The sequence below is a fragment of the Eutrigla gurnardus genome, assembly GCF_963514095.1.
Source record: "Eutrigla gurnardus genome assembly, chromosome: 8".
NCBI lineage: Eukaryota > Metazoa > Chordata > Actinopteri > Perciformes > Triglidae > Eutrigla > Eutrigla gurnardus.
The window spans coordinates 25391312-25417504 of record NC_139922.1 but is presented as its reverse complement, the minus strand read 5'-3'; the positions used below and the strand labels follow the sequence as shown (position 1 = coordinate 25417504).

Genomic DNA, 26193 nt, shown 5'->3' with positions numbered 1-26193 from the left:
CGTGTGTTTACGGCTCCGTGCTTCCTTCACTACGGAGCTTCTGTATCATTCCTGACCTCCTGAATCCTGTCAGAGCTGCACCGTATTACAATCTATATGATCTTCTGCAATATTATTACATTTTCCATTTTGAAGGTAAAATTAGGGGTCTAGATCTAGAAACTATTTGTTGCTCTAGTAAAGGTTGTTTGAATGTGAAAACACGAACCAAGCAGGTTAACGAGGCTTCAGGTGGGTTCAGGCTCCTCCCACTCTGTCTGGGTCTGGGCATCATGGAGCGATGCTCCACAGCCCCCCGACTCTCCTGAGAACCAGACGCTATTTTAAATGGTCGTCGTATGAAAAGCTGCGTTTTCAACATGTTTTCCACCTCGTCAGCCGCCAACAGACCGCCGCCAGCACACTGACGGCAGCAGACGTACGCTGACAGTTTGGATAGTAAAAGGAGTGTGTGTGTTTGTGTGGGCAGGTGTGTGAGTGTGTGTGTGTGTGTCTGCCTGGCTATTTATGTACTTCCTCATCCGTTAATGGTTCGTCTTCTTCACACGGATGGACAGGAAAAGCTGTAATTAGGGAAGCGGCGTGTAAAAATAGAACGGCTGAATGGAGCGCCTCTGCTTGAATGCAAGCATGTGGGCTTTTGTGCGTGCACGTGCATGCGTGTGTGATGACGCAGGGAGTGAGCCCGAGCGTCTAATGGCCGTCTACGCGTCTCGCCGTCCGGCGTGCGAGTTCCTGCCCCCCTCGGACCAATTAAAACCCGTGTTGCGGTGACACTCAAACATCAGGCGAGGGGATTGTAAACCATGTTCCCGTCTCATCGGCCTCGCGGAGCCGCTCTCCACTCACGGTGGGCTTTGTGCCCTCGCTAGCACGTTACGATAACTTGTGTGGAAATGAGATGCTCTCTAATGGAAGCACTGACAAATACTGCAATTAGCCTCATCCAGAGGGAGTGGCGGCAGGGGAGGCGGCGGCGGCGGCGCTCCATGCATCCCCGACGACACCCGAGTGGAGACAGGAAGCAGTCTGCCTTTTATTATCACTAAGCTCTGCATACAAGGCAGGCTGTTAACGTTTCCTACAAACTGCTTCCTGTCCAAACCCAGCGTCTCATCCCGACTTGTTACCGGGGTTCAGAGCCGCAGTCACGCTGCCGCCGTAGAGAAAATGGCATTCACGGGCGTCACACCGCCACAGACGGCGTCCAAGCTGTTGATGGCTGCCGGGGGGCTTCACACTCCCGAGTCACGGACGATTAACGGATCGGTAAATCAAAAATTGTAAATGAGTCGGGACACTTATACGCCCCACTAGCAGGTATCAGCCATCAGTAGGCAGGGAGGGTCGCCGTATTAATGGGCGCTATTTGGCAACGCCACGCCATGTGCCAGCTGTGACCCGTTTCCACGGGGACGAGGGAGGAGAGATGGAAGTGAGAAGGTGAAAGGAGATTACTTTTTTTGCTGAGGGGGGGGACATGTTCTGAACTAATCCCAAATGGTCTCCTTTTGAAATGTGGGATTACGTTGATACTATAAAGCACATGGCAACCTTTTCACCGCCGTCATTTCTTCGGTCCGCTCACTCAGTCTGAAAAATGGCCCCGCTGGAGCGGCATTCATAAAATGAATATGTTATACTTTTTCGTCTTTGAGCAGGAGGTAACCTCTGGGTCAAAATAGTGAAGCCAACTTTGAAGTTCCTTACTTAAACCGTCATCCTCCCTGCTGGCCACCAGGGGGCGACTCCTCTCTGGTTGTATAGAAGTCTATGAGAAAATGGTCCTACGTCTCTATGCTGGCCACCAGGGGGCGACTCCTCTCTGGTTGTATAGAAGTCTATGAGAAAATGGTCCTACTTCTCTCTGCTGGCCACCAGGGGGCGACTCCTCTCTGGTTGTATAGAAGTCTATGAGAAAATGGTCCTACGTCTCTATGCTGGCCACCAGGGGGCGACTCCTCTCTGGTTGTATAGAAGTCTATGAGAAAACGGTCCTACTTCTCTCTGCTGGCCACCAGGGGGCGACTCCTCTCTGGTTGTATAGAAGTCTATGAGAAAATGGTCCTACTTCTCTCTGCTGGCCACCAGGGGGCGACTCCTCTCTGGTTGTATAGAAGTCTATGAGAAAATGGTCCTACTTCTCTCTGCTGGCCACCAGGGGGCGACTCCTCTCTGGTTGTATAGAAGTCTATGAGAAAATGGTCCTACTTCTCTCTGCTGGCCACCAGGGGGCGACTCATCTCTGGTTGTATAGAAGTCTATGAGAAAATGGTCCTACTTCTCTCTGCTGGCCACCAGGGGGCGACTCCTCTCTGGTTGTATAGAAGTCTATGAGAAAATGGTCCTACTTCTCTCTGCTGGCCACCAGGGGGCGACTCCTCTCTGGTTGTATAGAAGTCTATGAGAAAATGGTCCTACTTCTCTCTGCTGGCCACCAGGGGGCGACTCCTCTCTGGTTGTATAGAAGTCTATGAGAAAATGGTCCTACTTCTCTCTGCTGGCCACCAGGGGGCGACTCCTCTCTGGTTGTATAGAAGTCTATGAGAAAATGGTCCTACTTCTCTCTGCTGGCCACCAGGGGGCGACTCCTCTCTGGTTGTATAGAAGTCTATGAGAAAATGGTCCTACTTCTCTCTTGATGTATTATCTCAGTAAACATTGTAAACATGAGTTTTGAAGTCTTCTTCAATCCAGCATGATGTTCATTTAGTACATTATGGTCCATTGAGAGTCCACCAGACCAGAAAGCAGGGGACGTTTTAGGGGGCGGGGCTTAATGATGATTGACAGGACGGTGTCAGGTTGGGTTTTTAGTTCATGAAAGTGAATTAACATTAACGTCTTGTGCAGCTTTTGGTTGCAATGATTTAAAAAAAAAAGAAAAGAAATGGTGTCGCCCAAAACCAAGATGGCAACGGCCAAAACGGCCAACTCCAGACTTCAAGTGAACTCAAGTCCACAAACCAACAGTCACCATGACTACTTCCGATCTTCAAAGTGACTACATTAACCTCAAATACGACATATTTCCCGTTGTTTAAACATGTACATGAATAAACATCCAGCATTAATTCATATCATTAGAAAGTAGCGTTATAATATATATATATATATGTCTCTCAGCTCAAAGTCCATAACAACAGTGAACTCCGTATTTACGGCTCTCAGTCCGCCTCCACTGAAGAGATGACTGTATTTTCTATGATGGGCATGCTGACAGATAACTGGCTGCTGTGTGAATCCACAGAGGACGCCTGATGAAAGGCAGAAGACTGATCTAGTGGCTCTCAGCACTTAGGATTCATCAGCTGCACATTGGAGGGTGGAGGGAGGGTGGAGGGAGGGTGGCGGTGGTGGTGGGAGGGGGGGCCCAAGAGACAAATTGAGACGCGGTGAATTGGCATCAATCCATCCTGATAAAGGGAATGAGATTCATGGAAATCCGACGGCACTATTAGTTTTTAGAACGGGGAAAGGTCGCCGGAGGAGACGGGCTGGTGACTCATGCGTGACACTTAGAATACCTACACGGCGTTGGATACAGCACGCCGCGGCGCCACGCAACATTTAACGACACTTACATCTTCTTTATGGCTCTCGCAGCGTACGGAGTGTTATCTGAGCTCAGTGTCGTATGTGTAATGGCTGATAACAGGAACATATTTTGGTGCGAGCCCAACGGAGGAGGATTCATCAGGGTGTCTCCTGGGTAATAACATCGCCGGAAACGTCAGCCACCGATTGAGCAGCAATTCTCTTCCGGTTGCTGTTTTTATTGACGCACAATGAAGCCGTGCAACTTCCTGAATGATCTGTTTCTCTCTGGTTACGTTGCAGGGGCTGTGGCATCCAGAGGAAGATCACACAACATGTTCATTTAGTACATCATGGTCCATTTAGAGTCCAACAGACCAGAAAGCAGGGGATGCTTTAGGGGGCGGGGCTTACCTGCTGATTTACAGGTCGCTGTCATTTTAGAAGCATTTTTTAATGGTCAATAAACTGATACACAAAATACTCAATGAAATAAATATACAACAAAAAACAAAAAAGTGAACTAAATATAACTATAATGGCAATAACTTGTGAAACATATCACAGTTCAAAGGTCGCAAATCCTGCTGCAGGAGAACGCGATGTCACATGATCATCCACATCAGATCACAAGAGGAAATGATAGAAGAATAGAATAAAAACTTTATTTATGTTATATATTTAATCCATTTCTCCTTTCTTCAAGTGAATTCATTTGATGTTAAATCCTTTCATATATTTCATTCACCAGATCCATTCATGATTCATTAAGTGGTCATTCTTCAACCAGTCTCTCCTTTTTAATTTAATCATTGCTTCCCTCATCGTTAGAAACGAGACACATTTTCGTTGTGTAACAGAGAGAAGTGAACCTTTGTGGGATCTGGCCTGAATGGATCTGGATCAGATGGATTCAGGAGCAGCAGAGATGGTTTTAGTCCTGCTTTCTCTGTCCCTCTGCTACTCATCAATACAGGCATTCTCATGGCTCAACACTATATTGACGTATTGATCTGCACTTCAATGTTTATAAAGACCTCGGCGTGGACTGAGGCGCGTCTGGCAACGTCTGACAGACAGAAAACCATCACAACAAACACCAGACGCCGGTCAGCGGGAGCAGATCTGGGATCTAACTGACCGACAGCCGGCGCTCATGGGAAAAAAACACCCGTAGAAATAAACACACTTCAACTAAGATGTGAAAATAAGGAGTGAAGGTGCAAATGCTGCTGTCTTCTGTTGGGTGTCTGATGATGAACCTAAAGCAGAGCGTAGCATTGCCAGGGTTCCTCCACCTTCTCCAAAGTCAAATTCAAGCACTTTTCAAGCAATTCAAGGTGCATTTCCATGCCTTTCCAGCCCCTTCCAGCTGTGGTAAACTCCATATTTGTATCAATCCAATGGTCAGTATTCAGTCTACTTATTATGTCACTTGTTCGTCACATTAAATGAGATGTTATTGTCCTCTAAACAACCAACATGATGTTTGGAGACAGCTTTTTACAGAAGGACCACAAATGAAAGGAAAACTAATTCCACTAACAGATCCACAGAAATATAATCACCAACTATTTTCATCATCTGTTCATCATCAAGTCATTTTTCATAAAGAAATGTCAGAAAATGCTGTTTTCAGTCCCTCAAATATGGAGATCTTATTTTCTCTGTTCTATCATAGATGTCATCACATACAACACACATTTCAAGACCTTGATTCTAAATCCAAGCACTTTTCAAACCTTGAAAACCCCACACTAAGATTCAAAGTGTTTTCAAGGATTTCCAGCACCCGTACCAACCCTGCATACTGCACTTACTGGTATGAATAATTAATTAATTGAGGGGAAAAAAAACTCAATTAAGACTTGATGAATGGTGCAGCTCTGGCGAGTTCATGTGTGTGGGAGTTGTCGTACTGTGAAAGATGAAACGGCAGCTCGTGGTGGAGGAAGGCGTGCCGCGGTATCCACGACGACACCGCCGCTGAGCCGGGATAACGTAGAGGAGAGGAGCAGCTCAGACGCCCAGGACAGACCCGCTTTGTCCTCCAAACGGGGATCTGCTCATTCCAACGTAATCTCCTTCTGCGGCTCTGGATGGCTTACACTTATTAATATTTAGCTGCAGACTTCAATACCGGGGGTTTTTATCTGTTCACCATGTTCAACAGTGAAAAGATTTTCCAGATACTGTTATGACAAATTATCAAGAATCAGCCCTTGTGTTGTGCTGTGAAAAGTACAGACATTAATTATGCAACAGAAGAGTATGAAAAATCTGCAGCGAAACATACACACACACTAATGCACACACACACAAACACACACACACACTAATGCACACACACACACACATACACACTTCTTTCCAAACCCAAACCAATTAGGCTCTGTCTGTCTGTTTGATCCATCGCACGGATGCAAAACCAACACAAACAAAAAAAGACTCCTCTGGAGATTACATAACCTTGTATAATGTGGATACCTCCCTCTTCTCGCTCTTCTATTTATCTTCCTCCCCCCCCCCCCCCCTCTCTCTCGCTGTTATAAACAGTTTGTATTTGAATGCAACACGGGAGCAGATGATGACACAGAAAAATGAAAGGAAAATTCATGAAAGAGGTTCTGAAAAGTGAAGCCGATTCTGAAGCGACTAAAACCTGTCATCCTCTCTCCTGACCTCCAGGGGGCGACTCCTCTCTGGTTGTATAGAAGTCTATGAGAAAATGAGCCTACTTGTCTCTTGATGTATTATCTCAGTAAACATGAGTTTCAATGACTAGTTTCAAGTCTTCTTCACAGAAGTTTATTGTAACATTTTGGTCCCCTTAAAATGTTGTATGCATGTGTTTGGTTGTACTTAGCTCCGCCCTCTTGTGTCACTAGTGGTTGCAAAAAAAAACAAGATGGCGAGGGCCAGAGTACCCAACTCAAGGCATGAAAAAACAGTCTAAAAAACCGACGGGTGACGTCACGATCACAACATCCACCTTCTCACTGTTGTTTCCCCATCGGGAGTTTCATTCTGGCACTGTGAGCTGCAGAAATAAAAATATTGCAGATTGATTTTTTTTATTTATTATCCCTGTTGCTCTTGAAATCCTTCCCATTCTCATCTCACATCATTCTGAAGAGGAGGCGCCCTTGACAAGCAAACATACACAGACTTGGAGAGAGAATGTGATGTTGATGCAGACTCCCATGAGACCACATGTCAGTTTTATCCTGCACACCTCCGTACGCTCCCCACCCAGACCAAGGTCGGCTCCCTCCCTTCCCGTCAGCGCGGCCCGGTAACGGATTTTTAGTCAACGTGAATACGCGCGAGAGATGCAACAGAATAAACTCTCTCAGCCTGAAACACATCACGAAGCATCTCCTCCTCCATCGTCGTCTGAAATAAAAAAGAATACATTATGATCTCTGGCTGCGGTTTAATCAGATAACGTCAGCTACCTCTTCTATGCTCTTTCTTCGTCAGCCGCAGCTGGTTGCTAGGCAACAGGAGCTGCAAAGGTCACGCAAACAGGAAATGCTTTGTCCAACCGGACTCCTTTCGGAGAGACGGCTCGGTTTCGGTCTCGGGATCAGTTGGGATCGAACCCTTTTCCCGTTTCAACACGACGTCCCGGTGCACAAAGACGGATCCACAAAAAGCTGTCTTCTGTGGCGTTTGTGATAGCAACGAACCCGAGTGGACCCCGGGGACGAGCTTCCACGGGATGGACTGGGACGCCGACTGTGAGCCGGGGCCTTATCGCCCAACGGCAGACACCTGACCTCACTGATCCGGGTCTCAAAGACTTGTGGGAAGCCTCCCCCGAAGAGTCCAGGCTGTTTGTGTAAACGTCTGCGTTCAAACACACTGTGACTGGTCACGTAGTGCACACCCACTTCTGTAGGATCACTTTAAGACTGTGTGTGTGTGTGTGTGTGTGTGTGTGTGTGTGTGTGTGTGTGTCCCACTAGGGGCAAACACACTGTGAGATGTAAAGGGCATTGTGGGTTAACTGCCTGAGGACTGAGAGGCTATAAATAGCTGCGAGCGGCGAGGTGCGACTCCGCGGGCCTGAAAGCGGGTCAATGTGTTTGCACCTCTCCTGGCGGCGGCACCGTGCGTCTGCGGGCCGTTTTTCCTTCTCATCGCTGTTGCTGCCGTGCACCTGTTCGATTCCGTACGTAAGATCGACAGACGTGAATCATCTCAACCTCAAGTCAGAGAAAGTTACAGGGTTCTTACACCTAAGTCAAATTCAAGCATTTTCCAAGCCTTTCAAGGTGCATTTCCATGCCTTTCCAGCACCTTCCAGCTGTGGTAAACTCCATCTTTGTATCAATCCAATGGTCAGTATTCAATCTACTTATTATGTCACTTGTTCATCACATTAAATGAGATGTTATTGTCCTCTAAACAACCAACATGATGTTTGGAGACAGCTTTTTACAGAAGGACCACAAATGATAGGAAAACTAATTCCACTAACAGATCCACAGAAATATAATCACCAACTATTTTCATCATCTGTTCATCATCAAAAGTCATTTTTCATAAAGAAATGTCAGAAAATGCTGTTTTCAGTTCCTCAAATATGGAGATCTTCTTTTCTCTGTTCTATCATAGATGTCATCACATACAACACACATTTCAAGCACTTTCAAGCACTGTCTGAATCCAGGCACTTTTCAAACCTTGAAAACCTTAAAAATCAAGTCTTTGCAAGGATTTCCAGCACCCGTACCAAACCTGGATAAAGTACACGTTCCTCAACTTCACAGGGTTTTTATCCTCCCCCTGCTTTAGAGGGAAGAGCTGCAGCTACGAATCACCGGCGCTTTTCTTTTTTCTCTCCACGGGGGAAGTTAAAAAGGAATCAGTGATTACAGGTGTTTTATTTAGGGAAAGAACGCTAGAACGAGAAGGAAAGAAAGAGAAGGAGAGAGAGGAAGAGAGGAAGGCGTCAGCAGTGAGGATTCTCTTTGTTCCCACTTCAAAGGCGACTTGTCGGCATCCAGCGGCCTTCAGTCGGCGCTCATCGGAGACGTCAGGAACTCTGTGAGCGCGGACGTGACGGGAGATGTGAAGGAAGCCGCTCGCTCAGGCCGTAGTGAATATGCGATCGTGCGGCCGTCTCGTTCCTCGGCCGTCTGTAAGATGCCGATGCGGTGAGCGTCAGCGGGAGTAGAAGTACTACGTAGTGGAGAGCAGCAGACCTCCTGGGAGCGGAGCCGTCGCCGGGGGTTCGATGCTGTCACTCCTCATGCTGGAGAGAAAAGGTAGAATCCCTGAGGGTCACATGTTATCTGGGTCTCTGCAGGTCCCCAGAGCTTCAGATCCACTTCTCAGGGCCATGCGTCCATCACAGAGCTCTCTCTCTCTCTCCCTCTCTCAATTCAATTCAATGGGGCTTTATTGGCATGAACGTTTCGGTAACAATGTTGCCAAAGCACCAAAATATGTATCATTTGGCCAAATATTAGGACGAAGCTTGGCTTTCTCTCCCTCCCTCCCACTCTCTCTCCGTTAACGCTAAGTTTTATTGGCTTGTTGTTTTCAAGTCCCGCCCCTTTTCCCAGCCCTCCATGGGACCTTAAAAAAGGGGGAAAAAATTGGTACGGTAAATAAATAACTACACATACATTTGTGGGTTTAAAAGATTATTTTTCAAATCAAGAAAGTCTCAGTTTGTCAGAGCATCATAGGAGGAGAGCTGTTTGTGTGAGTGACGTTTCATCCTGGTACCGAACACCAAGACTGGGCCTGGTTCCAGATGAACCAGGCAACGCGGGAGCTTTATCTGCAGAGATCGGTCACCGAGTCGCCTCCGTTATCTCACCATCGACTCCGGGTGTCCTCCAACCTGCAGCTCACGTAGCTTTCTCTGGACTGAAAGGTTTCAGTCCCTTCTGCTTCCCGCTGTGGTCCAGGCATGAGATGAACCTCAGATACGACCCGGGGCTGAGCTGTTATATTGCCTATATTGCTCCCCTTCGAATGGAAGCAACGATCCTGAGCTCTGGTTCTCGTCACAAATGGAAAGCAATCTGTCTTTCCTTCCTTCCTTGGATCTGTCCTCCTCTTTCCCACTTCTACTCCGATCCATTATTAAATCTCTACGGACAAACGCTGCAGCGTGGAGACGATCCCTCTGTGCAAACGTTTGCTTTGACTGTGCATTTCATGTTACGTTCATGTTCTGCTGTAACGGCTGCGAGGCGACACAGGACTTTATCTGTAACAACAGAGGAGAGGAGGAGGAGGAGGAGGAGGGAGGCCTCGGGCCGTGACGTGGAGCAGAAAAACCTGGATGAGATATTCACTGCATTTCATCTTGTGTGTGGCATTCAGGGGGCTACAAATTGTGCTGTAAATGTCAGACGGCGAGGCGAGCGCATCACGTCGGACACGGAGGAGAAAATAAGGGTGTTGGGCGTTCTAACGACGGGCCGATAAAACACCAGATAACAGTAAATATCACCGGGAGGGACTTGTAAACGCCACGGAGCTCACTGTCAGGGTGGAGAAGTGGGAACACAACAAGATAGAGCAAGTATTTTGATTGTTTTTCATAAAAAATAAAAATAAATAAAAATGTAAGTGATACCTTTGTGTTTGTACCAGGATGATATTACTTTGGCCACGATAATCCTGACATGGCATTTTCTATATAGGATTTAATCGCAGATCGCCTAAAAAAACACTGACTTTCCATCATCGCTTTAATCATAAACATCAACTTTGCCCAAGATTGTCTCACTCGAGGAGAAAAATAGAGCCTGATATTAATGCAGGGAGACCCTATGATTCATGCATATACATATATATATATATATATATATATATATATATATATATATGATATATTCTTGATTGTTTTTCCACTACATCTGACCTGTTATGCAATATGACGACTTGCTATCGAGTTATGTCATTTGCTCCGACCAGCAACACAGTTTTCAGTCTAAACTGATGTGGATGTGAAAATCAAACAGGCGTCTTTACGTTGTATTATTACAATTACCTGTAATTATGTTATTGTGACATAAAAGCTCCCCCGAGCAATGATCACGTAGCAGATTACGTGTGTTATGTGTGTAACAGGGTTCCTTCTTCTAACTCACAGGTGATGTCATCCTCATTAAGACGCATGCTCACACACACACACGCACACGCACACACACACACACACACACACACACACACACACACACACACACACACCGCGGCGCTGTAATAGAATAATGAAAAACTACTCTGAGTCGTATTTTTAGAGGCTTTGCTCATCGAAGGCTTTATTCCCTCTTCCTTCCATTCACATGCCCTTAAACCACAACAGGCTGGCTGCTTGTGAAGACGTCTCTATGTGGCGGGTTGCTGGGTTGGTTTTTATTGGGGGGGGGGGGGGGGGGGGGTTCCTAACGTGAACAACAGAGGCAAACGTTAGCATAACGCTGCTATATATTCATTGTTCGGAGTGTGTTTTTCTGCAGCAGATGAGCCGTCCTGCTTCTCCCTCGTTTGATGTTATTGTGCCTCCTCCTCCTTAATTTCCTGCTTTGTCTGTTTGTGTTCGCTCTGCTGCCGGCCCACACACACACACACACACACACACGCACACACGCGCACACGCACACACACACACACACACACACACACCTCCCATCAGCCCCTTGGGGCTCCACATGAAACACTGGTGCTCTGCAGCCAGCCAGCAGCCTGACAGTGGGTAAAGCCTTACAAGGCTATTCTCAGCTGCTGCTGCCGATGACCCGCTGGACCTGCTCGCCGGTTTACTGATGTGGTTCGATATGCAGCGTGGGCCGCGTAGGAGTCGCAACACTTGTTTTAACTCTCTCTCTCTCTCTCTCTCTCTCTCTCGTACCGGCTCGCCCTGCATGCTGGATTTAGCTCCCCAGGTCTGTCTTTTACTGCCTTCTCTCCGCGTAGCTGCTCCCTTTGTTGCTGCGTTGCGTTTTTCACTCCACTTTATCTACTCCTCTCACGTTTCATACACATGGCTCTCTGCTCAGGCTCTTCTTATTTGCTCTGTCCTCTTTGTACCCGTTGTGCCTCCCTCCTCTGGGATTAGCATACTGGGAGATTCAGTCTAATTTTGTGATGAATTATTTATTGTAGAAATAAGGTAAAGGGGGAGGCGACGTCACAAAGTAACATTAAAACGTGTATTTTTTCCCATTTATTCCCCCCGACAAGCTGAACCAAGGCTATGTGGCTCTGCAAAAATGAATTAATGACAAATCGATCGATCAGCTCGCCTCTCAAGCAGGAGCATCGGGCATCTAGATGCTCCAACTTCCCAAAAGTGTGAAAAAAAGAAAGCTGCTGCCTCTCTTTGCTGTTTATGGTAAACAAATGAGTCGTTTCGGATTCAGACTCCCGGCTAACAGAAGACGCAGCCACCTTTAGGAAAACGCAATTAGTATTTTAGTGCCAGAGTCACCTTTTTGTTTCCGCCACAGATCCAGACAAAAAAAAAGATCTGCGTTCTTAAAAAGGCCCCGTGGGAGGGACAATAGTTATCTCATTTATGTGTCTGAAAAAAGAAGAAGAAGAAAAAAAGGCTGTGCTGAAGATGTGTGCGGCCGCTGAAGCCCCGGAGACAGTCATCGCCTGGAACCAGGCTGGAGGGGGGGAGGGGGGGTACAGGTTGAAGGCAGAGCAGATTAAATGAGCCGGCAGTCATCGGAGCCCCGAGGCCTCCACATTTTGCCCCAATTAATTGTGTTCGTCGGAGCGTGAAAGTCCAAGTTCCTGTCTCGGCGGTCGGCAGCGAGGACGGGAAGGGTCTGGCACGGATCACCAGTGCCGTCACTTCCCCGAGACTTTGAGCCACTTTAACTTTGCACCGCGGCGCTGCTTCAGCGGCTGATTTAAAACAAACTTTAATGCTTCCCCAGTAAGTTGATTACACTGACGCCAATTACGGGTGTTTTTTGGAACGCCGGCTCGAGTGTTGTGTAATGCAAACGCGGGGCTCTTGGCAGCGAGGCGGCGAGGGACCCGGAGGGGCTTTGGGTTATTGCGAATGTAATTGCGTGGAACTAAACAATGGAGCCTCAGCCGCACAGACAGCCTGTGGTTAGCCCGCCGCCCTCGCCCTCGCTGATGGGTTTGTGAGGCTCCGCGTGCCCACGCCTCCATCTCCAGCTCGCATGTTAACGGAGCTGCAGAGACCTGACTGACGGGACCGGGACGTTTCTGATCCGGCTCTTGTGAAGGTCAGGGCTGGACTCCAGATGATAATGTGGTTTGGAGCATCTCTGCAGCGAGGCTCTGGAGGGTTTTTTGGGGAGGGTTTGTTTGGCCGTCGGTTGTCAGTCATTTTGATGAACAGTTTATTATCGAGACACTGGGTCTGAACTCAATATGACTTCTGTAAAATGCAAGGCTTTCAAACTAAGAGTAGATGGTCTGTTAATGCAGCGGTGAGCTTCTCTTTGTGGGCGAGGCAGCAAACCACAAATATTGTATGGACTAAAGCAGGACATTTGATGATTACATTTTTTCTAATAGTTTTGGACACAAGTTTGTTTTAATATGCTAACATGACCTCTGGTTCACAGACGTTAACTTCTCGTCTGTATTTACACGCAAGGAAGCTGATTACAGATCAGCCTGCAGCCATGTAGCATTCAGGCTAATTTAGCTCGAGAATGTGACCTCAGGCTGTTTGCAAGCTTCCACATGCTGCTGCTGTGTATATAGTACACACACACACACACACACTATGAACACACACACACACCAGCAGCTTTCTGCTCCGATCACAGTGATTGAGGCGGACGGGCTAATATGGAAATGGGATTCTAGTGAACCACAGTTTCTCTCTCTGAGATGGAAAAGCTCTCAGCTCGGCTCCGAATGTTTACCGAGGAGAACCGAGAGCTACTTTTCCACGAGGCTGTTGGTTGGTGACCAAACAGAGTCCTTCAAACCCGGAAATGAGTCAGCTTTTATTTTTATACAGGGTTCCTACACCTCTTCCAAAGTCAAATTCAAGCACTTTTCAAGTACTTCAAGGTGCATTTCCATGCTTTTCCAGCACCTTCCAACTGTGGTAAACTCCATATTTGTATCAATCCAATGGTCAGTATTCAGTCTACTTATTATGTCACTTGTTCATCACATTAAATGAGATGTTATTGTCCTCTAAACAACCAACATGATGTTTGGAGACAGCTTTTTACAGAAGGACCACAAATGAAAGGAAAACTAATTCCACTAACAGATCCACAGAAATATAATCACCAACTATTTTCATCATCTGTTCATCATCAAAAGTCATTTTTCATTAAGAAATGTCAGAAAATGCTGTTTTCAGTCCCTCAAATATGGAGATCTTCTTTTCTCTGTTCTATCATAGATGTCATCACATACAACACACATTTCAAGACCTTTAGTCTAAATCCAAGCACTTTACAAACCTTGAAAACCCCACACTAAACTTCAAACGTTTTCAAAGATTTCCAGCACCCGTACCAAGTAGAATAAGAGTAGAAATATACCTTAACCATCTCCAGTACATCTGTCTCACACTATCCTGCTCGCTCCGGAGACTAAAGCACTTAAATCAGGAGTTCGACCAGAATATTTTGTGCACCTTTGACACCAATTAGTCGACAGAACGCCCAGTAAGTGGAAAGTGAGAAATAATTTATTTGATCGGGGTCCCTTCAGGATAGCCCACGATCTCCTCAGAACTTCTCCGGTGAGGTTTGACGGCGATGTCGGGGAAACGGCGAGCGCCGTGCAGAGAGAGAGAGAGAGGAGGTTTTATGAAGTGTGTTTCCACCTTCTCAGAGACGTTTGTCTTTGGACGGGAGAACGCTCCAGACGCTGACAGCAGCGATGTGTATCTGGAGGTGTGTTTCGTGTGTTTGTGTGTGTGTGTGATTCATGTGTGTGTGTGTGTGTGTGTGTGTGTGTGTGTGTCTCGGTGTTGTATATTCCTTCTCCAGCACGGTTGAAGTGTTTTGACAGAGCGATTGGCTGCAACATACACAGCTCAGTGGAAGGAATGTCAGTGTGTGACAGTCCGACTCTACTGTAGCTGCGTGTGTGTGTGTGTGTGTGTGTGTGTGTGTGTGTGTGTGTGTCTGTGTGTGTGTTTTCTGTATCTCTGCCACGCTGCTTGTGCTAACAGCCTTCTGCAGCCATTAAAAGCAGCAACATGCTGCTCTGCACATCAGTGCTGATGAGAGTCAGTGCAGGAGGCTGAACCTCCACACTGGTTTCCTCCTCCACACTGGTTTTTCCTCCACACTGGTTTCCTCCACACTGGTTCCTCTAGCAGTCAGGTGCTTTTGCTCGACCTAAGCGACCTTTCTCAAGAAAGTAAAGTAGACGAGCAGCAGATTTAGTGTAAAAAGACATGTGTTCATTCCAGACTGGCTGGGAGGAGAGTGAGAGCCGGGGAGGAGGAGGGCAGGGATTGGCTGGCACACCAGCTGTTTGGGTTTCAGAGACGGCAGTGAAGGGGAGCAGGAGGCCAGAAGAGGCAGCTGGAGAGAGGGCAGAGGGCAGAGGGCAGAGGGCGGAGGGCAGAGGGCAGAGAGGAACCAGCCTCGCCGGCTGTCGGGGGCCGTCTGGATCCGCCTCGCCTACAGGTGGGCTCAGAGACGGAGGGTCTTCTGGGAGGACTCGAGCTAGAGAACCCGAGAGAGGCTCGGCCGAGGGAATGAAGAGAGAGAGGCTCGGCCGAGGGAATGAAGAGAGAGAGGCTCGGCCGAAGGAAAGAAGAGAGAGAGGCTCGGCCGAGGGAATGAAGAGAGAGAGAGGCTCGGCCGAGGGAATGAAGAGAGAGAGGCTCGGCCGAGGGAATGAAGAGAGAGAGGCTCGGCCGAAGGAAAGAAGAGAGAGAGGCTCGGCCGAGGGAATGAAGAGAGAGAGAGGCTCGGCCGAGGGAATGAAGAGAGAGAGGCTCGGCCGAGGGAAAGAAGAGAGAGAGGCTCGGCCGAGGGAATGAAGAGAGAGAGGCTCGGCCGAGGGAATGAAGAGAGAGAGAGGCTCGGCCGAGGGAATGAAGAGAGAGAGGCTCGGCCGAGGGAATGAAGAGAGAGAGAGGCTCGGCCGAGGGAATGAAGAGAGAGAGAGAGGCTCGGCCGAGGGAATGAAGAGAGAGAGGCTCGGACGAAGGAAAGAAGAGAGAGAGGCTCGGCAGAGGGAATGAAGAGAGAGAGGCTCGGCCGAGGGAATGAAGAGAGAGAGAGAGGCTCGGCCGAGGGAATGAAGAGAGAGCGGCTCGGCCGAGGGAATGAAGAGAGAGAGGCTCGGCCGAGGGAATGAAGAGAGAGAGAGGCTCGGCCGAGGGAATGAAGAGAGAGAGAGAGGCTCGGCCGAGGGAATGAAGAGAGAGAGGCTCGGACGAAGGAAAGAAGAGAGAGAGGCTCGGCCGAGGGAAAGAAGAGAGAGAGGCTCGGCCGAGGGAATGAAGAGAGAGAGGCTCGCCCGAGGGAAAGAAGAGAGAGAGGCTCGGCCGAAGGAATGAAGAGAGAGAGGCTCGCCCGAGGGAAAGAAGAGAGAGAGGCTCGGCCGAGGGAATGAAGAGAGAGAGGCTCGGCCGAGGGAATGAAGAGAGAGAGGCTCGGCCGAGGGAATGAAGAGAGGGAGAGGCTCGGCCGAGGGAATGAAGAGAGAGAGAGGCTCGGCCGAGGGAATGAAGAGAGAGAGGCTCGGCCGAGGGAATGAAGAGAGAGAGGCTCGGCCGAGGGTAAGAAGAGAGAGAGGCTCGGCCGAGGGAATGAAGAGAGGGAGAGGCTCGGCCGAGGGAATGAAGAGAGAGAGGCTCGGACGAGGGAATGAAGAGAGAGAGGCTCGGCCGAGGGAATGAAGAGAGGGAGAGGCTCGGCCGAGGGAAAGAAGAGAGAGAGGCTCGGCCGAGGGAAAGAAGAGAGAGAGAGGCTCGGCCGAGGGAAAGAAGAGAGAGAGGCTCGGCCGAGGGAATGAAGAGAGGGAGAGGCTCGGCCGAGGGAATGAAGAGAGGGAGAGGCTCGGCCGAGGGAATGAAGAGAGGGAGAGGCTCGGCCGAGGGAATGAAGAGAGGGAGAGGCTCGGCCGAGGGAATGAAGAGAGAGAGAGGCTCGGCCGAGGGAAAGAAGAGAGAGAGGCTCGGCCGAGGGAATGAAGAGAGGGAGAGGCTCGGCCGAGGGAAAGAAGAGAGAGAGGCTCGGCCGAGGGAATGAAGAGAGGGAGAGGCTCGGCCGAGGGAATGAAGAGAGGGAGAGGCTCGGCCGAGGGAATGAAGAGAGGGAGAGGCTCGGACGAGGGAATGAAGAGAGAGAGGCTCGGCCGAGGGAATGAAGAGAGAGAGGCTCGGACGAGGGAATGAAGAGAGAGAGGCTCGGCCGAGGGAATGAAGAGAGAGAGGCTCGGCCGAGGGAATGAAGAGAGAGAGGCTCGGCCGAGGGAATGAAGAGAGAGAGGCTCGGCCGAGGGAATGAAGAGAGAGAGAGGCTCGGCCGAGGGAATGAAGAGAGAGAGAGAGGTTCGGCCAAAGGAATGAAGAGAGAGAGGCTCGGCCGAGGGAAAGAAGAGAGAGAGGCTCGGCCGAGGGAATGAAGAGAGAGAGGCTCGGACGAGGGAATGAAGAGAGAGAGGCTCGGCCGAGGGAATGAAGAGAGAGCGTCTCCGTCCACAGCAGGAACACCTGCAGAAAAAATGCAGGTGTAAGAATCCATGTGCAAACGTACATCAGTGCAGCCTTAGAAGGGAAACGTTAAGTAAGCAGTGTTGTGTGTGTGTGTGTGTGTGTGTGTGTGTGTGTTGGCAGTGCTTTGAACATCCATTTAAAACTGTAAGCAGCATCTAAAGGTCGTCTCAGACTCCACTCCTGCAGGATTCGTGTTTTGAAAATACTGAAATTCTGACTTCAACACGACAGCCTGCCTATCGATATTTATGATCTTAATGTACACGTCATTTTAAAAAAGATTTGCAACAGGGAGGCCAATGCTTACATGAACATGTAATGGCAAGATCATATAGGCTTAACCTGCGATTCATGATATTATCCAGATAATTATTAAAAAATGTCTCTGCTTAGTGGGGGCAAAATAATAAGCTTATGGACAAAGTGCCCAAAACGAGTTGGGAATGTAACATCACCTGACCTGTGACGGTGTGACCATGTGACTCGTGTTCTCCGCTCCACAAGCTGCCGCTTGAACGTCGTTTTAGGAGCTCGGCTTCGATCTTACAGAAGATTTCAGACTTTTCATCTCCGTTTGCAGCACACACGGACTCTCCGTAATATTGCTGATCGATGTGAGGAATCAATTCCGTCTCATTGGCGCCGAGTTTAAAGTGCATCTGCTAATGTTGTTTGCGCACATGTGGTAGGAAGTGAGGGGGTGGGGGGGGGGGGGGTGACAGATTGGCTGTGTGCAGCATTCGAGATGGCTGTCTGATGGATTAGCATCAGTGGCATTAGCAGTGATGTGTGATGGAGATGATTTGTGATGCCCGGATCCCCAGATCTTCCATCGTTCTCAGCTGATTCCAGTACAGCAGCCAGACTTTAAATCATCCTCGGGGCTGAGGGAAGCGTGTGTGTGTGTTTGTGTCATATTTATATCACATGTGAGGAGATTTATATCACATGTGAGGAGGTATAATGATCGAATATGAAAGATAGCATGTTTCTTTTATCCCCTCCTTCGCTCGTTGCCATGGTTACTAATTGGCTTACAGTGGAAGTTAACAAGCTGTCCTGTCCGTCGGCTGTGGGTTGATCCCTGGCGGTCCAACTGAGAGACCCTCTCTCTGCCAGACGCTCTTCCTTTCAAGGTTATTTTGGCATTCTGACCTTGAGGGAAAAACCTGACCTCTGTGAAATTTATAATTTAATAGGCTGCCCTCATTTCTGCACTGCCACCTCTCTCTCTCCCCCGGATCAGTCGAGAGACAGCCAATCAGACGGAATCAATACATGAAGTGTGGGAGGAGGTCGGCGCCAACATCCTCTCCTCACCTGGTTTCAGGCGTGGGACCATATGAAGATTAATCATGATCCTCCTTTCAAAAATAACTGTGATTCACGATATTATCCCATTCTCTTAAAACGGCACGTTAACATACTGGTATCCCTTTATGTTTGGTTAAGAAACACGTTTTCATCGCATCACAGATGAAACATCTACTTTTAGTGAAAAACAATGAAATAATATTAAATGGTCATAAATCATAACAGTGACATGTATAAATACAAGAAAAATACATTAAAATGTATTTTTGCATTTCTCACATTGTACATATATAAGTCAAAGCTAGCATAATATACATATTTGAACAAAATATAATGTCTATAGACACCTTCTGTAAAATGTAAACAAACCAAACAGAACAAAGATTTAATTACTGAATGGATCAACAGACTGGATTATGTATTTACATGTAAAAGACTCTGGTTCAGACCAGGGTTCAGACCAGGGTTCAGACTCGGTCTGTGGTTTGCCGCTGTAACACGACCCCAGTCCTCATTACATGTCAGGATACGTGACTCGCTAATTCTCCCGTCAAAGACCAACCAGGCAACCCGACACGAGAACCGCAATCCACACGCCGCCGCCGGCACCATCAAAGATCAAATTAGCGGAGCGCGATCCGCACATTGACCTACATCTTCATTCTGATTGGACAGCGGGGGCCGGGACACTGAAGTGTAGAGTGTCGGTGTAGGGTGATGATGATATGGGCTTACGGACTACAGGGCCCCGCGTGTCGGTTCAAAGGCTGCCCTTATTTAGGAGGCTGGCGTGGACAGGAGCGGTGGGTGGCACGTCGGCGGCGTCGCATTCAGCCGCCACCTGGATTCTTATGAGCTTGATCGTTTTAACATTAGTTAACATCGTTTGTCTCTGCACGTATCCATCCTCACATCGCTGATGGAGGTAAAAGCCATGGAGTCGTGTGGAATTTACTTTTAACAATACTGTGATGCAAGTTTTTGTTCATGTCTTCCAGTGGAGAGCAGGAAGTGGAGAATAAATCAATAAATACATAAGGTGTGTTTGTCCAGTAAACATAGCGTGTGTGTGTGTGTGTTTGTGTGTGTGTGTGTGTGTGTGTGCGTTGGCTGTGGGAGAACAGCATGTGCTGTGCTGTATAGTGAACACTTGTGAAACTGTGCTGCACATATTTACAGTGACACTCGACAGCTTATTTCTTGCACCCACACGGCCAAACAAAAACACCTACACACACCCCCACCCCCACCCGTCTGCCTCGGTGGGCTCTCTTTGCTGTATGAGTCATCACACACACACACATTCACACACACACACACTCACACAGGTGACACATTCCAATAAGGCCCGGAGCGGTTTTCCAGTACGTGTGTGCACAGACGGTCTGACATTTGGTCAAAGCCCCCGGGGGGCTGCCGTCCAGTCCACCCCAGCAAAGAGGCCCGTCACTGGGCCTCCTCGCTCCCGCAGGTAGCCTCCCTGGAGCTCACCTGTTATCTCTGCCTCCTGCGCCTCAAGCCCTCCCCTGACTGCCCAGGGTGCTCCCTCTGTTTCAACACACACACACACACACACACACACACACAAAACACACACACAAAACACACACACACACACATGCCAGTCTCGCCAGGCAGTGAACTAGGACAGGAGGCAGGGCCGGCGACACCTCTCCCGAGTCTCCGTGATGCCCTAGTTTCTCCTGCAGCCTACTTTCCTCCACTAACACATACACACATCCCGACAGCTACCTTCACGCACAAACGCCGCTCCCTGTTGCCGGGCCGACCGTCAGCTGTTAACGTTAAATGTGCAGGACAGCGTTGGCTAGTTTCATGGATCGGCGTGTCGAGCTGAGACGTCGTTATCTCCGACTCGCTGACCAGACGGCAGCGGAGCCGTTCCACATACAAGCGACGTGTCAATACGTCGGCCTTTAGTGTTGCTCCCGTCGCCTAGCAACCAGCTGCGAGTTGACAAGAAAGAGCATAGAGCAGTTAACTAAAGATATCTGATTAGAAAAGAGGAGGAAGGAGCCAGAACTCATATTTTATTCTTTTGGTTTGACATGATGGAAGAAGAGAGGCTTCATGGTAGATTTCGGGCTGAGAGTTTATTCTGCTTGTTGATTAGAAATCAAATCGTCTCTTATGTCGTTCCTTCGTGGTATTAAAAAACTTTCCGTCCTCTTATGGATAGTTTCTCCGTCAAGTTTACAGGAAGTAATGTAATGTAGCTCTTCATGGGAAGTCACTCTGCACCAGACTCCAATTAAAAAAATAGCCTTTAATACGCTACATACATATATAGGTATTACATATTTTCCTTTTTAATAAATGCTGTGTGGTGGATCTGAAGAGCGGTTCATGTGGATTTAAAAAAGAGGCCGATTTATATTTGAATAATTGCTACATTTGAGAACAGAGTTTGGTGGGGCGTTATTAACAAAGGGATATTATGAACTGTCTAAATGTTTTCATACTAAACTATCAGGCAGTACAAATACCTGTTTACTAAATGTAAAGCAATGCCAGAATGTTTTCATGTTAAGCAGATTTTGTATCACGATAACGTTGTGAATGGTAATTAACTTGTTCATATCGTATCGACGTCTTCGTCTCCGGCGAACAGCCTGAAGCCGATTGAGAGACACCGGTCAGCCCTAGTTGGCCGCGGTGATCGATGGGAGCCTCCCCGTCAGAGTCATAGATCAGGACGGTCGATGGCGCCGTCGTGCCGGACGGCGTTGAGAGGAGTTGGCAGTCAATAAGTCAGGCGGTGTAAAACGCCGTGTGATAAGCCCGACCTGCAGAGATAAACAATCTGACGGAGACGTCTCCGAGTCGAGGAGAGCTGAGCAGCAGATGGTGCACATCGGCTCCCGCTATCCCACTCCGTCCACTTCCTGTGATGGAGCGCCGTCGACCCTCGCTGGACATCCTTCTCTTCTGTGTGAGGCGTAAAAAAACAAATAAAGATGCTATATTTTGGACCAGCGGTTGAAAGGAAAAGAGAGAGAGAGCCTCCGAGGTGCGAATTACACTTCAACCACGTGTGCAGAGCGTTCACCTGCGATAAGATGGATTAGCGCTAAATGCTAACCCCGCTACCTGCAAATGTGTTTTGTCGCCACTAATGGGCGATGCAGCTGCGCTCTAATGCGACCCGCCCGCTGCCGTTAATGTGACCCTTTTAACCGCCGTGACATGACACTCTGCATGCTGCCAGGCGCCGCAGCATCCTCCCCCGAGGTCCCCATGGCAACAGGGGGACATCAAAGAGACGGCAACAAGAGGCGCTGAAACGGAGGGGCGGATGACAAAGTGCTCTGGCGTACAGACCCACACGTGCTCTCCATCTCCTCCTCCACCTCTCACAGCGCCGAGGTGGGTTCAGGCCTCGTTTCCAGCTGATTGGACAGGAAGCTATTTAATCAGCAGAGTCCACCAGCTGGGAAATGATTCGTCTCCTTTTGGGGGGGGGGGAGTTCAATACTTGAGTCGAGTCAATCGTTCCAGAGCGGCTGCAGCACCGGGGCCCCCCCGAGACGGCCCCTTTAATATCGAGTTTGGCTCCTTATTGACGGGCTGACATTCAATTTGGGCTGCAAAAATCTTGACTGTAGCTCATTGGTGGAGATAACAAAGTTATTGTTTTTGTCACATGCAGCACAAAAAAAAAAAAAGGAAACTTGAGTTGTACGACTCATATCGACTGGAGTTATGGATAAAGACGTGTTTTGTAAAGTGACAGTGACCGAAGGGAAGTAACGAATACTATGTTACTTTCTATCAGGACATTTGCAGACAATCTGAGCTTCATTCAAAAACCTCAAAAGAAGCTTGGGAATGTAAGAAAAGTCATATTGGGTACATGCAGCCCTAGAGGCTCGGTCTGATCCACTTTGCTTGATTCACATGTTGCAGCTCCGGGTCCGTCTATGAACAGCAGCAGCACACAGACGGACTGGGAGGAGGTTAGCTGAACAGAATCCTTTAAATATGCCCTTATGGCTTATTATCAATGAAGAAAAATGAAGACTCAAATAAGATCCAACGAGAGGCAAGACAGACCAAATATAAGTAACAGGAAAGATAAGTACGTAAACAGTAAAAGACTAAATATATAATTCATATATGAGTGACATAGATTTTGATGGATGTTTTACAACCCTGTCTGTGAAACTCTTCGTTCACCAGATTCTCATCGATTCAACCTTGAGCCCGGGCGAATAGTTTGTTCCGGGCATAATAGAATTCCCAGGGGGACTGACGCGCGTTCACCGTGACCTTCGACCTCACAAATCTAATCAGCTCATTCTTGAGTGCAACCGGACGTTTTAAGCTGAATTTGAAGAAATTCCCTGCTGGCGTTCCTGAGATATCGTACGTGTGGATCGACCTGAAAACATGACGCCTCCGGCCACGGCAGGGGACACACACACACACACACACACACACACACACACACACACACACACACACACACACACACACACACACACACACACACACACACACACACACACACACACACACACACATCGATACGAGACTTTGAAATTCATGTCTTGTTTGCGGTCTGGATTTAAAATGTCCTAAAATGTCCTTAAAAACCAGCAGGTCCCCTCCAGACCCCCAGCAGGTCCCCTCCAGACCCCCAGCAGGTCCCCTCCAGACCCCCAGCAGCACGCCGCCTCCCTTTTTGTTCTCCTCATCACCATTCATCTCGCCCTCCCTTTAATCTATTTTTCTCTCTCCCCTGCTCAACTTCTCTTTGAAACCCGGGCGTGAAATCTGATCTGGGAGCAGCCAGCTGCTAACCTACCTGTTCTGATCATGGGCTCCCCGCGGTGTTCAGGTGACCTCTGACCTCTCAGCCTCTGACCTTATCTCCATCCACACAGCCTCGCTGCCTTTCATCCCCGAGCATCGTGACTCAACCGACAACACGGATCAAAGAAGCAGGATGGATTTATAACACTTTAAATAGAGGACAATAAACATATTTAGGCTTTTCTTTTTAAATAGTAACATTTTTACATCAACAAACAAACATTTTAAGGGGAGGATACTTTGTGTATGCAAATTAATAATAAACTTTATTAGGGCCCGAGCGCCGACAACGTCGGGCAGCGAAGCCCTATTGAAACTGTATTGTTTTTTATTATTTTATTTTCCAGAGGCCTATTTGGGGGCCTAAACATATTCAGAAGTTGAAAAAAATTGGCCTGCTAATAGAAAACGGTGAAAATTTTGATATTTTAAAGGTTTCATAGTTGGCCACAAAAAACTGGCTCGCTAGCGCCACCTAACGCAAAGAAGGATGGCCAGCTCACACCGTAACTCCAATTGACTAGAAATTTTGCACAGACATGCAGATCCGTGTGCTCTACAAAAAATTACATTATGGCACCAAAGTCCGCCTACCGAAATTTTCCGCCATTTTGAATTTTGTGAAAAACACGTTTTTGCTCATTCTTCCTAAACCGTACAACCGATTCTCACCAAAATTGCTGTGGATCATCATTAGACCAAGTTGATTAAGTGACATCAAAACCTTTGAAAAATATCGTTGCGTTTAGAAGTTATAAGCCAATGAACATCGGAGGGGCGGGGCTCTAGAAATCAATAAACATAACTCCATAATCTCTAACCCAATCATCACGAAACTTGCAGGATATGTTGAAATATCTCCCTGGAACATATCCTGAAAGTTTTATTAAAATTGACCACTCGGGGGCGCTACAGTATATCAGCAAATTTAGGCCATTTTAGCTTATTGTAGGGTTTGTATTTTAACGAACTCCTCCTACACCGTTGATCCGATTCATGCCAAACTTGCTGAGACTGTTCTAGAGGCCTCAACGATGCAAAATCATCGAAAGGTCTTACAAAAGTCAAAGGGCGTGGCCAGGGCAGCGCCATGAACATGGACGAATTTCATGCTTTGACCACAAAAATCTAAACTGTTATAACTTCAATGTACATTGTCTGATATGATCAAAACTTCACATATTTGTCAAGAGTACCACCCTGAACACATCTGCACTGCAATATTGACTCATATTCAGAGCGCCACCTACTGGCAATAGAAAGTGTTAAGTTTTGTACTTCAGCGCACTCTTCCTAGCAGCATTATCAGATTCACCTCAAACTTGGTCACCATGTACTCAAGTCTTCAATGATGAAAAGCTATCAAAAGGTCTTACATTAGTCAAAGGGCGTGGCCAGGGCGTTGCGTTTTGCCAGTGTAAAGGAAGTCATTGTAACTTCAGCATACAATGTCCAATCTGCTCGAAACTTGCAGGATGTGTTGAAATCTCTCCCTGGAACATATCCTGAAAGTTTTATCAAGATTGACCACTCGGGGGCGCTACAGTTAATCAGCCATTTTAGGCCATTTTTCCCATTTTACCTATTGTAGGGATTGTATTTTGACGAACTCCTCTTACAGCGTTCATCCGATTGCTGCCAAACTGACAGAGACTGTTCTACAGGCCTCAACGATGCAAAATCATCGAAAGGTCTTACAAAAGTCAAAGGGCGTGGCCAGGGCAGCGCCATGAACATGGACGAATTTCATGCTTCGCCACAATACTCTAAACTGTTATAACTTCAGTGTCCATCATCCAATCTGGTTCAAACTTCTCACGTTTGATGAGAGTCCCACCCTGAACACGTGTGCACTGCAATATTGACATGAGTTCAGAGCGCCACCTGATGGTACCTGGAACTATCATTTTTTTACACTTTTACCGCTCCTCTGAAGAGAAAGATCACCTTTAGCTTTGACGTACCCGCATGAAACTTTGTAGGTACGTAAAACATGTAGAGATGTACAAAAAAGCCTCTTGGACCCATAGCCTAAAATGTACAGGAAGCCAGCCATTTTGAATTTAATGTGAAATTTTAACCGATCTTTCGCCTTTTGTATGCAGTATTTCAACGAACTCCTCCTAGACCGTTGATCTGATTCCTACCAAACTTTGTGAGACTGTTCTAGATGCCGTAATGATTAAAAATCATCAAAAGGTCTTACATAAGTCAAAGGGCGTGGCCAGGACGGCGCCACGAGTGCGGACGAATGTCATGCTTCACAAAACTCTAAACTGTTATAACTTCAGTGTCCATTGTCTGATCTGGTTCAAACTTCTCAAGTTTGATAAGAGTCCCACCCTGAACGTATCTGCACTGCAATATTGACCTGAGGTCAGAGCGCCACCTGATGGTACCTGGAAATATCATGTTTTTACACTTTTACCGCTCCTTTTAAGAGATTGAACACCTTTAACTTTGACGTACATGCATGAAACTTTGTAGGTACATAGAACATGTAGAGATGTACAAAAAAACCCCAGGGACCCATGCCCGAAAAATGTACAGGAAGTCTGCTATTTTGCATTTTATGTCAAATTTAACCGAATTTTTCGCCTTTTTCATGCAGTGTATTTCAACGACCTGCTCCTAAAGCATTGATCCGATTCCTACCAAACTTTGCGAGCCTGTTCTAGAGTCCTCCACGATGAAAAGTCATCAAAAGGTCTTACATAGGTCAAATGGCATGGCCAGGACGGTGTCCTGAACATTGACAAATTTCATGCTTCGACCACAAAAATGTAAACTGTTATAACTTCAGTGTCCATTGTCCGATCTTTTTCAAACTTCTCACG

At 47.6% G+C, this 26193-nt stretch overlaps 1 protein-coding gene across 1 annotated transcript in view; it reads left to right on the top strand.

Annotated features, from left to right (window-relative positions):
• Positions 1-26193, top strand: part of kcnd3 (potassium voltage-gated channel, Shal-related subfamily, member 3) — a 109882-nt gene that overhangs the window by 52156 nt on the left and 31533 nt on the right. The gene's annotated exons all lie outside the window — the stretch shown is intronic.